Raw genomic sequence first — 12,877 nt, 5'->3', positions numbered from 1 at the left:
TAGCTGCTTTCAACTACCTGAAAGGGGGTTCCAAAGAGGATGGATCTAGACTGTTCTCAGTGGTAGCAGATGACAGAACGAGGAATAATGGTCTCAAGTTGCAGTGGGGGAGATTTAGGTTGGATATTAGGAAAAACTTTTTCACTAGGAGGGTGGTGAAACACTGGAATGCGTTACCTAGGGTGATGGTGGAATCTCCTTCCTTCGAAGTTTTTAAGGTCAGGCTTGACAAAGCCCTGGCTGGGATGATTTAGTTGGGGATTGGTCCTGCTTTGAGCAGGGGGTTGGACTAGATGACCTCCTGATATTCTAGGATTCTAATCTATGATTCTCTAGAAATCATAATTAACTGAAAATGCCTAATATCATATGACTTGTGAAAACTGACAACACAAACAAAAATGAACTCCTAGCACTTTGTCAGGCCACAGTAAAAATTATCCATTCAATTTTCGTAGATTCATTTAAAAAAAAAACAGAACGGACTATTAAGAGCATGTATTGTGACCTCTTGCATATCACAGACCAAAGAACCAGTAATTTCCGCATCCCATTCATAACTTTTGTTTGAGGTATTATATCTTAGCTATATTTTTCATTTCTTAATGGTGCAAATGTCCAGGGTATTTCTGAAGAGTCCAGCTGCTGGTCTTTCTCCCTTCATGTCCCTGTCCCTCTTCTCCAGCCTAGTGGGTAGATCTTAGATGCCTTTTTTTTGTAAGGGCATCAGTGTCAATTTGAGCAGAGTTTTTTGTATCATCATCTTAAGACTGTTTTCCTCTGTACTCTTTATTACAACTTCAATTATCTAAACAATATTGGTGTCCTTGATCAAGACTTATCAGGCCGGAGGGATGAAAAGCCAGTGGACCCTGCTGTAGGAAGGAGGAGCTCAGAGACTTTAAGACCAGAAGAGACCATCATGATCACCTAGTCTGACTTCTCACATGTTGCAGGCACAGAACCTCGCCCACCCAACTCCTGTAGTAGGCTCATAACCTCTGGCTGAGCTACTAAAGTCCTCAGATTTTGATTTAAAGACTACAAGTTACAGAGAATCCACCATTTATTTTACTTCAAACCAGGAAGTGACCCATGCTGCAGAGCAAAGTGGAAAAACTCCAGGGTCTCTTCCAATCTGACCTGGGGGAAAATTCCTTCCGACCCCCAAAATGGCAATCAGGAGGGTATTGACATCTGTCTGGCACTTATTTACCCATTTATCTGGCCCACCTGCAAGTCTAGGATGTGGTGGAATTGACTACTGCCAGCAGTACCACACCTTCTCTAATATGGTGGAGAAAAGCCACCTAAGTTAGATGAGACATTTCTTCTCCATATGGCGAAAACCCATGTGAAGCAGGTTTCAGGAGCAATGGTAAGAGGAACCTCTGCTATCATTACTCCATAAGATCAATCGTGGCTCTGAAAGTTTCCTCTATTAGATAACTCCTTGGTGGAAAAATCAGCAGCTCAGCTGTGTGGGGCAATAATGGACTTAAGAGATTACTTCTGATTATTTTATGTCCCCAGTTCAGGGGACAAACATTTGACAAAAATCTAATGGAAATGTTCTCATGATGTTACTGAAAACAATTAGTTGTTTAAACTTTTAAATATATGTTTGGATTAAAATATTACACATCATGCTAATGACTGAAAATCAGTAAGTGAAATTGACTAGAAACAGACTTTAAACAAAAATTAGTGACCATGGAATCAGTTCTCCTTGTCCAAACTGAATAAAATGAAAAAAGTAAACAAGCAGTTTACAGTAAGTGATGAAAACTAAACAAGATTTTTTAAAAAAAATTCACTATATTCATTCTGATACTAATGGTAACACAGATAAAGAGACTTATTTTCCCTTTAAGATACTATATGTACAGATTAGGTCAAATATCTGGGAAAATTTTCTTATTCTGAGACTCTTTAAACAACATTACAAACAAATCGCCCTCACTGGAGCTATTTCTCTTTTAATAATCTCAGGTGTTTAGCGTCATAGGTAAGTAAACATTTTTTTACAATATGATTAAAACATATCCCTCCAGATATTAAAAAGGAGCATACATTGCAAGGCAGAGAAACTCTCTAGCCATTGACTATTGCTATGCTGTCTCCTCCTCTTATTCCTGCATTTGCAGGGGACTTTTTTAAGCTCTGCCCAATTTCCTACACTATTTCTTTGTTGACAGCACCTATATTAAAGAAGGTGTGGATAGGATTAGAAATAGAACAGCCCGCAGAGAGCAGACGCTCTTCATCCTGGAACTGCAACATCGGGGACAGGAAGCATCCAAGTTCTCCAGCTTCACGTTTCTTGCACAGTTTTGTGGTTCCAAGCCCTGCACCTTTACTAATGCCATCTTCCCAGACAGAGCAAAGAAACTAGAATCAGGAGGACAGAAGGAACAAACAAAGTCCAGAAAACCCCTCTTCAGTCTGTTTTGTGACTATTGGATTGCAGCAGGCATACTATTTATAATCATGCTGTTCTGTGGGAGGAGTGCAACAAGAAGGAACAATGAGCCAGTTTCAACTTCAGTTATCTCAGAATTTTCCAGATATGTTACCATTGCTCAAAAAAGCACTGAAAAAGGTGATGGAGGTGATAGAGAGAGCTGTAAAATGCAACAGTATTCCAGAAGATAGAAGTCCAGAACTGGAACAATTACAAAGGACCAATGGGGTTTAGTTTTCAGTAGCAGGAGTAGGAGCACTGACATTACTAAGCTTTTGCCATTTGTTTTCTTTAGTAAAGAAGGACCTGGTCCTGTGAGGTGTCTTCAGTTGACTTCAGTGGAAACTGTGGGTGTTCAAATCCTCTCAGGATAATGCTCCAAGTTGTTACGTAGTTTGTAATTTACCTGTGCCTGTCACTAATTTACATTAAGTAATGTATGCAAAGGCTAAAATGCCCAAACATGGGTAACTAAGTAAATGGCATGATTTTCAAAGATGCTGTCATTCTGAAGCCAGTAGGAGCTGCAAGGTGCTTAGCACCTTTGAAAATCAGGCTACAGTTTACTGTATCTAAAGCCACATTTAGGCATGTCTAACTTTAAGCAACTGAGTCAGAGAACTGTGGACATTTTTACCATACTAAGTGCACTGAGTCCCAGGCTGAGATTAGAATAGTATATTCATATACTTCTTTAGAGCAGACCTGTTTATTGGCAACCTGTTTCTTCTCCATGCAGTACACAATGGCCCTGGATAAGATGAAAGATCTGAACCTAGAGTGCTCCGTGACACGCTCTGAAACAGATGAAGTGGATGGAGTTCTCCTTCAAAAAAGTGTGTGACAGATGGGATCAAATCTGGAACTTCAGAGCCAGACCTGATGATCTGCTCATCACAACCTATGCAAAAGCAGGTGTGTGGGAACAGAGGGGAGTGGAAATGGGTTGAGACAGAACTATCTGCCTGCACTGAAACTCATGCTTTGCAATACTTTCATCAAGACTTGCGACTTGAGATGTATGTAATCACTAGCATAGGCCTTTCATCGGAGCACCAGTGACTTCTACTTCCTTTTTAGAAAAAAATAACCAACCACTTACAAAATGCAAATAGATAGTCTAGCATCATATGATTAAATCTTTAGTTCAGTTTGTGTAAATGTATAGTCAGTGACACACAATTTGTATTAATTTAACAAAACCCTGGTTAAAATCATCATTCAATTTACAATGAACCAAAGGGAATTGGTTGAACTATTATGAATTTAGGGCTTGTGGGTTTTGTGGGGGAGGGATCTTTTGTTTTGTTAGTTACTCGGCTATGAACCATTCCTGATTTCTGCAAGTTTATCAGTTAGGGCTGATTATGCTGAAAACTTACATTGGCATAGCTATGTCTCTCAGGGTTGTTTAAAAACGATACCCTTCAGAGATGTAGCTCTGCCATCCTAACCCCTGGTGTTGACAGCACTAGGTCAACAAAGAATTCTTCCCTTGACCAAGCTACTGCCTCTTGGGGAGGTGGATTAACCACAGTGATGGAAGAACCCTTTGCGTCACTATAGTGCAGGTGTGGGCAAACTTTTTGACCTAAGGGCCACATCTGGATATGGAAATTGTATGGCGGGCCATGAATGCCCATGAAATTGGGGGTTGGGGTGTGGAAGGGGGTGAGGGCTCCAGCTGGGGGTGCAGGCTCTGGGCTGGAGCCGGAAATAATGAGTTTAGAGTACGGGAGGAGGTTCCAGGCTGAGGCAGGAGATTGGGGTGTGGGGGGAGGGGAGTGTGGCTCCAGCTGGGGGTGCAGGCTCTGGGTGGGGCTGGGGATGAGGGGTTGGGGGTGCAGGAGGGTGCTCCAGGCTGCGACCGAGGGGTTTGGAGGGTGGGAGGGGGATCAGGGCTGGGGATTGGGGCACAGGAGGGAGCCAGGGGTGCAAGCTCCAGGTGGCATTTACCTCAAGCAGCTCCTGGAAACAGCAGCATGTCCCCCTCCAGCTTCTACACGGAGGGGTGGCCAGGCAGCTCTGCACGCTGCCCCATCCACAGGTGCTGCCCCTGCACCTCCCATTGGCTGTGGTTCCCGGCCAATAGGAGCTGCAGAGGCAGCGCTTGGGGCATGGGTAGTGTGTGGAGCCCCCTGGCTGCCCCTAGGAGCCAGAGGGGGGGACATGCTGCTGCTTCCGGGAGCCATGCAGAGCCAGGCAAGCCCATGATCCCGTTCCCTGGCCGGAGTTCTGGATAGGGGAAAGCCCTGAACCCTGCTCCCCAGTGGGAGCTTGAGGGCCAGATTAAAACGTCTGAAGGGCCGGATGTGGCCCCAGGCCATAGTTTGCCCACTCCTGCTGTAATGTCTACACTGAAGTGCTACTGATGTAGGTCTACACTGTAATGTTTTAAGTGTAAACATAGCCTTAATTATTAGTATTTACCAAGAGGTTTGGATGAATCTTTGTTGTACCAATAAATTAAAAACCAGCAGGATCTTATTAAAGGGAAAGGCAAAATACCACATTTATTGTGAATACAGAAAGAATCATAGTAAGCAGTTAATTATAGTTATAACATTCCATTCAATCTCATTTATTCACACATTCATTCATACACACACACACACACACAGGTTCTGCAAGGTTATCATCATTGTTACCAGCCTTAGAGTTGCTCATGCCAAGCCACTGGCCAGGTGGCCTGGACATGAGGAGGGAGCAGGGCCTTGTCAGATGCTCATCTGATGCTCCTGGAAGTTGGTTTGCAGAATCAGACCCCAAAGTTCTCACTTTCTAGAGTCTATTTTTATCGGAATTTCTTCCTATGCCAGTCTATGGGAATTGCTTCATCATGCTGTTGCTGAATCAATCAGCAGATGGCACATTCCTGACGGCTCCGTGCTGCCAGATGTTATCTTGTTCTTTGGTTCTCCCATTCTTGAGGCTGTTGGGTGGATTCCAGTCTGCCCTCTGGGGGTCCTCTGGTTATTTCCACTTGACGCCTTCTTCAGCCAATGGACACTGGATTCTTAGGCTGGCACCTCCCTGATCATTCAGTTATTATCTACACCAAGCATCCATCCACATACATCCTCTATCTCTATTTTAATCACAATTGTTAATACAACAAAAGGGCGGGGAGTCTCTGGGTGCTGTTTCTGTTGTTAGAGTATTGCTTTGAGTCTCTCTCTCTGTGAATTGCTTTGAGAACAGTCTCTGTCTTAGAATGTACTAACACAATTAGCAGCTTGCAAGTTTCACACATAGAGGGAGAGAAACAGTACCAAAATCCAAGAGACCTCTTAATTAGTAATACCCTGGAATCTAAACTATGGGGAATCAAACTCATTTGTGATTTTAATACAGAACTACTTTAATATGATCCAACATCTTCAGCCTACAGGTTGTTCAGTCTGTCTTCACTAGCTAGTATTTATTTTTTGTGTCCTGTTGTTGGCCACTTACATCATATGGTAGATTATTTACACCTTTCAAATAAAGGAATAATGAACTACAAACTTCAGGTGCAATTTTGGATGAACAAAAATATGTAAAACTTTGGGATTAAAGAACATTCTTGAATGCTTGGTAATCATTCAAATAATTAGAGGTGGTCAAAATGTTTTTAACAGCAAATATGGTTGCTGCAAAATTTTCTGTGGGGAAAATTTCTATTCTGAATTTTTTTATTTTCCTTAAGGAAAATTGAAACAAAATATTTCATGTGAGATCATCCTAAATCTGAACATTTCAGTTTGTTGAACATAATTGAAATGTTTAGTCTAGGATCAGTGCAACACTAAACTGCATCTGTCTGCATAATGCTGCAGTGCATTATGGAAGTTGTAGTTCACTTTCCCTTACCCCCACTCTCTACTATAGGCTGGACTCCTTGGCCAGATTATGATGCATCACCGGGGATGCAGTCTCCCCTGGATGAACCATCACAGTGCATGATGGGATTTGTAGTCCAGTCATGGAGCCCAGCCCATGGGGGAGAATCGGTGTCTGAAGCACCCAAACTACAACCCGTAGGAGACACACCAGCAACTCAGACAGATTCAGTTTAAGTTCAAAGCGACTCAAAACAAAATGTTTCAGTTCAGGAATGTTGAACATTTTTTGTTATTTCCAAATTGAAAACTTTCAGAATTTTTCATTTATTGAAACCTTTGGGTTTCTTCAATTTTTGTCCTAGTTCAGGATGAAAAAAACTGTCAAAAAATATCAGAATTTCCCACGAGATGAAAATTGACTTTAACTCAGCTCTACAAATAAACAATCCTACAATTCATAACCAATTGAACTCTATGCTTTTATTCATTAATTTCTACCACACACAAGAACAGAGTCCTAAATGCAAGCCCAGAGGCTTTTTACTCAGGAGGTACTAAAAGTTTCAACTTCTCTTCCTTCCATTGCATTTTCTCCCTCGTTCACTTTCTAACCCCCATGCCTATTGTCCTCTTGTAGCAATGGCCTTGTGACTTCTCCAGTCTTCCTTGAATGTGGTCACCATTCAGCCAGTATTTTTAACAAGCTTCCATTTCTCTTAGAAAAGTCTCTCTGCACTGCATTGGGGAAATATGTAAAATTCTAATGTTTTTCAGGTACAACATGGATACAGGAGATTGTGGATATGATCCAACATGATGGAGACATTGAGAAATGTAAACGTGCCACCACTTATCTGCAACACCCTTTCATTGAGTGGGTTCTTCCTGGACCTTTCAGCTCTGATACAAATGGTAAATGTAACACAAACAGGACTCAATTTTGTCCAAAGTTATGAAATCAAAATTTTGCTTTCTAAATAATGGAAAATCTTATCCACTAAAAAAAAGTATCCATTGTAGATGACAGTTTTCCAAGAAAATCTCCATTCCATTTGTTATGCTATCTGGAGAGATTTCAACACAGGTGATTATGATTATTCAGGTCTATGAGCAGGAGCTCTTCAATGAGGCCTGCCAGTGAGTGTGAGTCCTCAAGCCAACCCGACCTAGCATATAGTCAAAGAAATTCTCTCTGACTGTGGATAGCTGCTGTATGTCTCACGTCCTCCACACCTGACTGTGTCAGGGCATAGAGGGACAAAAGGGGCACCTGTTTCTTGGGGAGACAAAAGAGGAAGGACCAAGCAAGAGGAAGTGGCGGCGGGGGTGGGGAGGGAAGACCATGACAAAAGTATAGAAACTAATCTAAAACCAGAAAACCCAGGAGGAGGACAGTATAGTGACGAGACAAATGGAAGAATTTTTGTTAGAAATGCTACTCTGGAGGAATAGGATCAAAAATACTGTCATTGAGTTGGGACTGGAAGAAAATAGTAAAGGTAAATACTGTTTTCTTTCACCATACTTTCTCTAACATACTCATCTTACTCTTAAAGGGGACAGAACGGTGAGACAGGAGAACATGGTTACTTAGATGAGAGAAGTTTAAAAAAAAAAAAAGGTTCCTTGTTCCATCTTGTCTGTCTCATGCACACGTCCTGAATCCTCATTTAAATAAAAAAACCCTCACTGCCTCCCGTTCCATGACAGATGTCCTAGTTTTTTCACTTTGACAATCTGGTCACCCTATCTATGGCTCTCTTGTCCTAAAAAGAAATAATCTTCTATAAGTAAAGTAAAATGAATATTCACTGAGTGCTGAAATGGGATAAGGTCCATCCAAGTAGACGAGTCAATATTCAGCACTGCCCTAGAGGGATTTAGACCGTATCCCAAAAAAGCTAGAAAAAATGAATCTGTATATGAATCAACCTTCAGCATTCCTCCTCAAGAATGCAGGCAAAGTCTCAAGGACACGGATGGTTGATACAAGTTGTTATACCATGTTTTTCATGGAGAGTTGCAATGAGGTAGAGTTGCACATGTATAAACTGATACAAACTGGCATTTCCCTGGAAAGTCTGAGTCAAAATCCCACACATGATGGTGACAAAGACAAAAAGGAATATAGATACAAGGACACTGGAGAATTACTACAAAACTTTTTGCAGTCTTGGAACTAGCTGAAGCGATGTCCTCCCCACGAGCATTGAAAACTCGTCTCCCTGTACAACTGGTGCCTCCATCCTTCTGGGAGCAAAAGTGTAAGGTAAGGAGGGGAAGGGGGCTCAAGACTACTTTATTTGGAAATGAACAAATTAAATAGGATGAAGGCTGGTTTCCAGACTCCTCCTGAAATCTAGAGGCCCATCTTGACAAAGCCTTGGCTGGGATGATCTAATTGGGGATGGGTCCTGCTTTTGAGCAGGAGGTTGGACTAGATGACCTCCTGAGGTCCCTTCCAACCCTGATATTCTATGATTCTATGATCTTCCCTGTAATATATCGCTTGTGTGTGAAAGTGAAGGAACTTCATTCAATCACAGATTTGGTTTCAGGAAATAGCAGCTCCCAAGCAGAAAATTTTTATGACTTTTGTGGGTTCTCTCAAAAGATTATCACAAAACAGGACACTCAGAACCCTCTGTACATGTCTACATCTATAATGTTAAATATACATATTTCATTTCTTTCTCTCACTTGCTTCCACAACCAATCCAGATAATCCTATGTGGCAAGAAATGCAAAAGACACCCTGGTGCCATACTCCCATTTTCACAGAATGAATTAAAACATGCCTGAGCCAGGAACCTGGGAGGAGTTTCTGGAGAAATTCATGGCTGGACAAGGTGAATGGAACCAATTGTGCAACATCCTGTGCCTTTTGGTGTTTTTTTTTTTAATTTATGCTATTTATATTCAGCCCCCATCCATTGTTCTGAACCAACACTGATAATGTACTGTAGGGAAATCTACTCCAAACATTTAAACAGGAACTCTATTCCATTCTGGTGTCTTTTACCAAGAAACCCTTCCTTTCTCCACTTTCTCACTCCAAGGACTTCCCCTTCCCCTCCAGGGTCCCTAATACCCAAAAATTCCTTGTTTTAAAGTTTAATTTTTTTCCATATATTTGGAGGTTAAAGGCATATTGCTCAGCAATCAGCTGGAGAGGAAGGATAGTCTGGGGCTCTGAAAAATGTTTCCAATGCAGACTTAACGTGTAACCTTGGCCAAGGGGGCAGGGATAGCTCAGTGGTTTGAGCATTGGCCTGCTAAACCCAGGGTTGGGAGTTCAATCCTTGAGGGGGCCAGTTAGGGATCTGGGGCAAAAATTGGAGGATTGGTCCTGCTTTGAGCAGGGGGTTGGACTAGATGATCTTCTGAGGTCCCTTCCAACCCTGATATCCTATGAAGTCACTGCACAGCAAGCCAAAGTGTGAATCTACACCACACCAACTTGTCACACAGTAACAACCTATGTAAACGTGACATTGCTACAGCACACCCAGATTAAAGCCTAGTTTGCTACAAGCGGTGCCCACAAAGGACATTACCATGGGGCAAGCTGGCACACTGTAGAGCAACACCCTGGCTTGCTGTGCTGTAACTTGCTGTGTAGAGAAGTCCTCAGTCTCTCTGTGCCTCAGTGTTTGTCTACACGCCACACACGCACACTGGGTTTCAGAGCCCAAGCAGGAACATCTACATGGCTATTTTTAGCACTGTAATGTGAGCCTTAAACCCAAGTCTGTAGATCCAGACTCAGATTAGATGCTGCTGGTTTTCTGTTTTTTTTTTTGTTTGTTTGTTTTTTCCCTCTTGTCAATGTAAAGGACCACCCCCATGCCAACTCCCCATCTATAAAATACCCTTATTTCTCTGGGGCATTGTGAGGATAAATACACTACAGATTAAGTGCTCAGATACTCCACTTATGGGGGCTATATAAGTAACTAAGATATCCGAATAGATCAGACATTGCTACTTGCTGACTACTGCTTACTCTCTTCTCTTTCAGTGCTTTGGGGTTGCTAGTATGATCACATAAAAGGATGGTGGGAAGCAAAAGAGAACAACTGTATTCTCTACCTCTTCTATGAAGACCTAAAGGAGGTGAGGGGGTGAGTCAGGGTTCATAGTGCTCTGTTATTGCCATTCAAGATTCCAGCAGGTATGAGCTCCCCACAGCAATGTTCTGCTAACAACAGCTGGGTCTCCAGCTGATCTGATTCCACCCCTACCCCAGTCATAGGTATGATTTCAACATTTAAAACTTCCTCACAACTTTTCCCTATCGGATTTGTTTCCTCTTCCTGGGTCGGTTTCTTATCCAATTTCACTCCTTCCACAGGATCCAAAGCGTGAAATCCAAAAGGTGTTACAGTTCCTGGAGAAGGACTTGGAGAATGCGGTTCTAGATAAGATCATCCACCACACCACATTTGAAATAATGAAGGACAACCCCATGGCAAACTACACTTTTCAGCCTCCTGCAGTAATGGACCACTCAATCTCACCATTCATGAGAAAAGGTGCTTGTAGCAGTGTGGCTATTTACGGAGTACCCTCTTGTGGCAAGGGAATGCTTTGCAGCTGCCCTGCCCCTTTAATCTCCCTCTTGCAGGACCCTTAAGAACTGTATACAGGTTTTCACATGGAGAAGAAACACCTTTCCCTCCCCCCCTCCGCACACACACCTGGGGCTGGCTTAATAACAAAAACAGTTCTGAACAATCCTCAGGGTTCCAAAATAAAGTCCATCCGCACACAACAGTCCATGCTTTGCTCTGGCGTCTTATCTCAGTGAGAGCTCTTCTGTCCTAGTCTGTTCTCAGTCCATCCTCCCAGCTCTTTCTAGCTGGAGCTTAGCTCACTGGCCTACAGGCCCGTGAACTTCTAGGCCCAAATTCTGTCTGGGTTTCTCCACAGAAGTTTCCAATTCCCTTAGTCTCAAGGTCTTCCCTGCAGAAGTCCTTCATGCTTCCTACAGTGTCTCTCATTTTCCTAAGCTTCCTCATTGATTGCAGCCTCCTTTTGCACTTTATAGGACAGTCACCCTGATCTCTCCCAGCTATGGCTCATTCTGTAGTATGATCTGAGCCAGCCCCAGCCCTTAAGGAGTGAGTCAACCTGTTACAGTGCTGCTGTTTTGTGTTTTTAGTATTCCCTCATCTTCCTTCCTGTTGTGTTTTTGAATTAGCCCTTCATTGAACTGTTAATATCTTTTGAGTTAGTGATAATGGATTTCAGGACTTGGGATGAAGTGGAAAAATTCTTCCTAATGGTGACTGAGTATCTCTTTGGCTTTCCTGTATTGTAGGGACTGTTGGAGACTGGAAGAACCACTTCACAATGGCACAGAATGAGAAATTTGATGAAGATTATAGGAAGAAGATGGCTAGAACCTCTCTGACCTTCCACATGGAGCTCTGAGAAGGGGCCATAGGGATTATTCTCTATAATGTACTAGCACTTTTCCCTATAAAAGCCTCACAAAATACCTGTGCATCTAAAATTACAATGCCCTAGTTTCCCACACCACTGATTTCAGACTAGCCACCTTCCTCTCTGTAAACCTAATTTTGAGACAAACATCTTAGTTAAACTAGGGTCAAGCAGCAATGCACTGTAGAGAATTTGCAGGAGTCCCTCAAAATCCCACCCCCAATTAAAGAGGTGGCTGGGATGATTTCCCTGATGGAATTTATCCCCTCATCCCTAACTTTTATTCTTGGTGTTCATAAAATTCTTCTGAAGAGCAGGGTTGTGGGGTCTTGTTCATTTGCTTTTTTTGCATTTGTAAACTTTAGATGGTAATATCCAATATTTTCAAAACCATTCCCAGCAGCAAGTAAAGACCCTGAGATAGAAGGCACTACTGAAGTGCAAAATGCTGTTATTGTTTGTATGTTTTCAGTGTGCTGGACAAACTATAATCCATCCTCACACTCCACTAGTGTGGTAAGTAAGTACTATTAGCCACACTTTGCAGATGGTGAAATGGTGTCATGCAAGAATTTGAAGTTACTTATCCCTCCTCTCCCCCCACACTTATTGCATGCTATATGAGATCTAGCCCTAAATTACATGCATAGGAAGCAGTTTGGTCTAACAAATTAGTTTATGGGACTATGAATCAGAAAACTATACTCATTCCACCTCTAGGAATGACCTGTTCTCAGGCCTCAAACAAACCAGCTGGTGACTAAAGCTAGGCACCTAAATCCATACTTTGAAGTCAGTCGGATACTGAGATGTCTCAGCACCTTTGAAAATCAGACTGCTTAGCTAGGTGCCAAATATGAAGTTAGACCTGGATCTTCGAAGGTATTTAGGCTCATAACTTCCACAAATTTTTTTTAACAGAAGTTAGGGGCCTGAATACCTTTTGAGGATCTGGGCCTGATATGCTGAACTTTAGGCACCCACATTTGACAATTTTGTCATTAAACATAACCTTTCTGAGCCTCAATTTTCTCATTTACAAAATGGTGATAATGAAATAAATGTACCCCTCAAAGTGGTTGTGAAGCATGATTTGTGTTGTAAAAGCACTTTGAGAGCTTTGAATGAAAGATATTATGTG

General features: G+C 42.2%; 1 pseudogene; it reads left to right on the top strand.

Annotated features, from left to right (window-relative positions):
- Nucleotides 1-3,209: 3,209 nt before the first annotated feature.
- On the top strand, nucleotides 3,210-11,724 carry LOC144258941 (sulfotransferase 1C1-like; annotated as a pseudogene).
- Nucleotides 11,725-12,877: the final 1,153 nt, after the last annotated feature.

This window comes from Eretmochelys imbricata, chromosome 1 (genome assembly GCF_965152235.1).
Source record: "Eretmochelys imbricata isolate rEreImb1 chromosome 1, rEreImb1.hap1, whole genome shotgun sequence".
Lineage (NCBI taxonomy): Eukaryota > Metazoa > Chordata > Testudines > Cheloniidae > Eretmochelys > Eretmochelys imbricata.
This window is presented reverse-complemented; position numbering and strand designations above follow the sequence as displayed.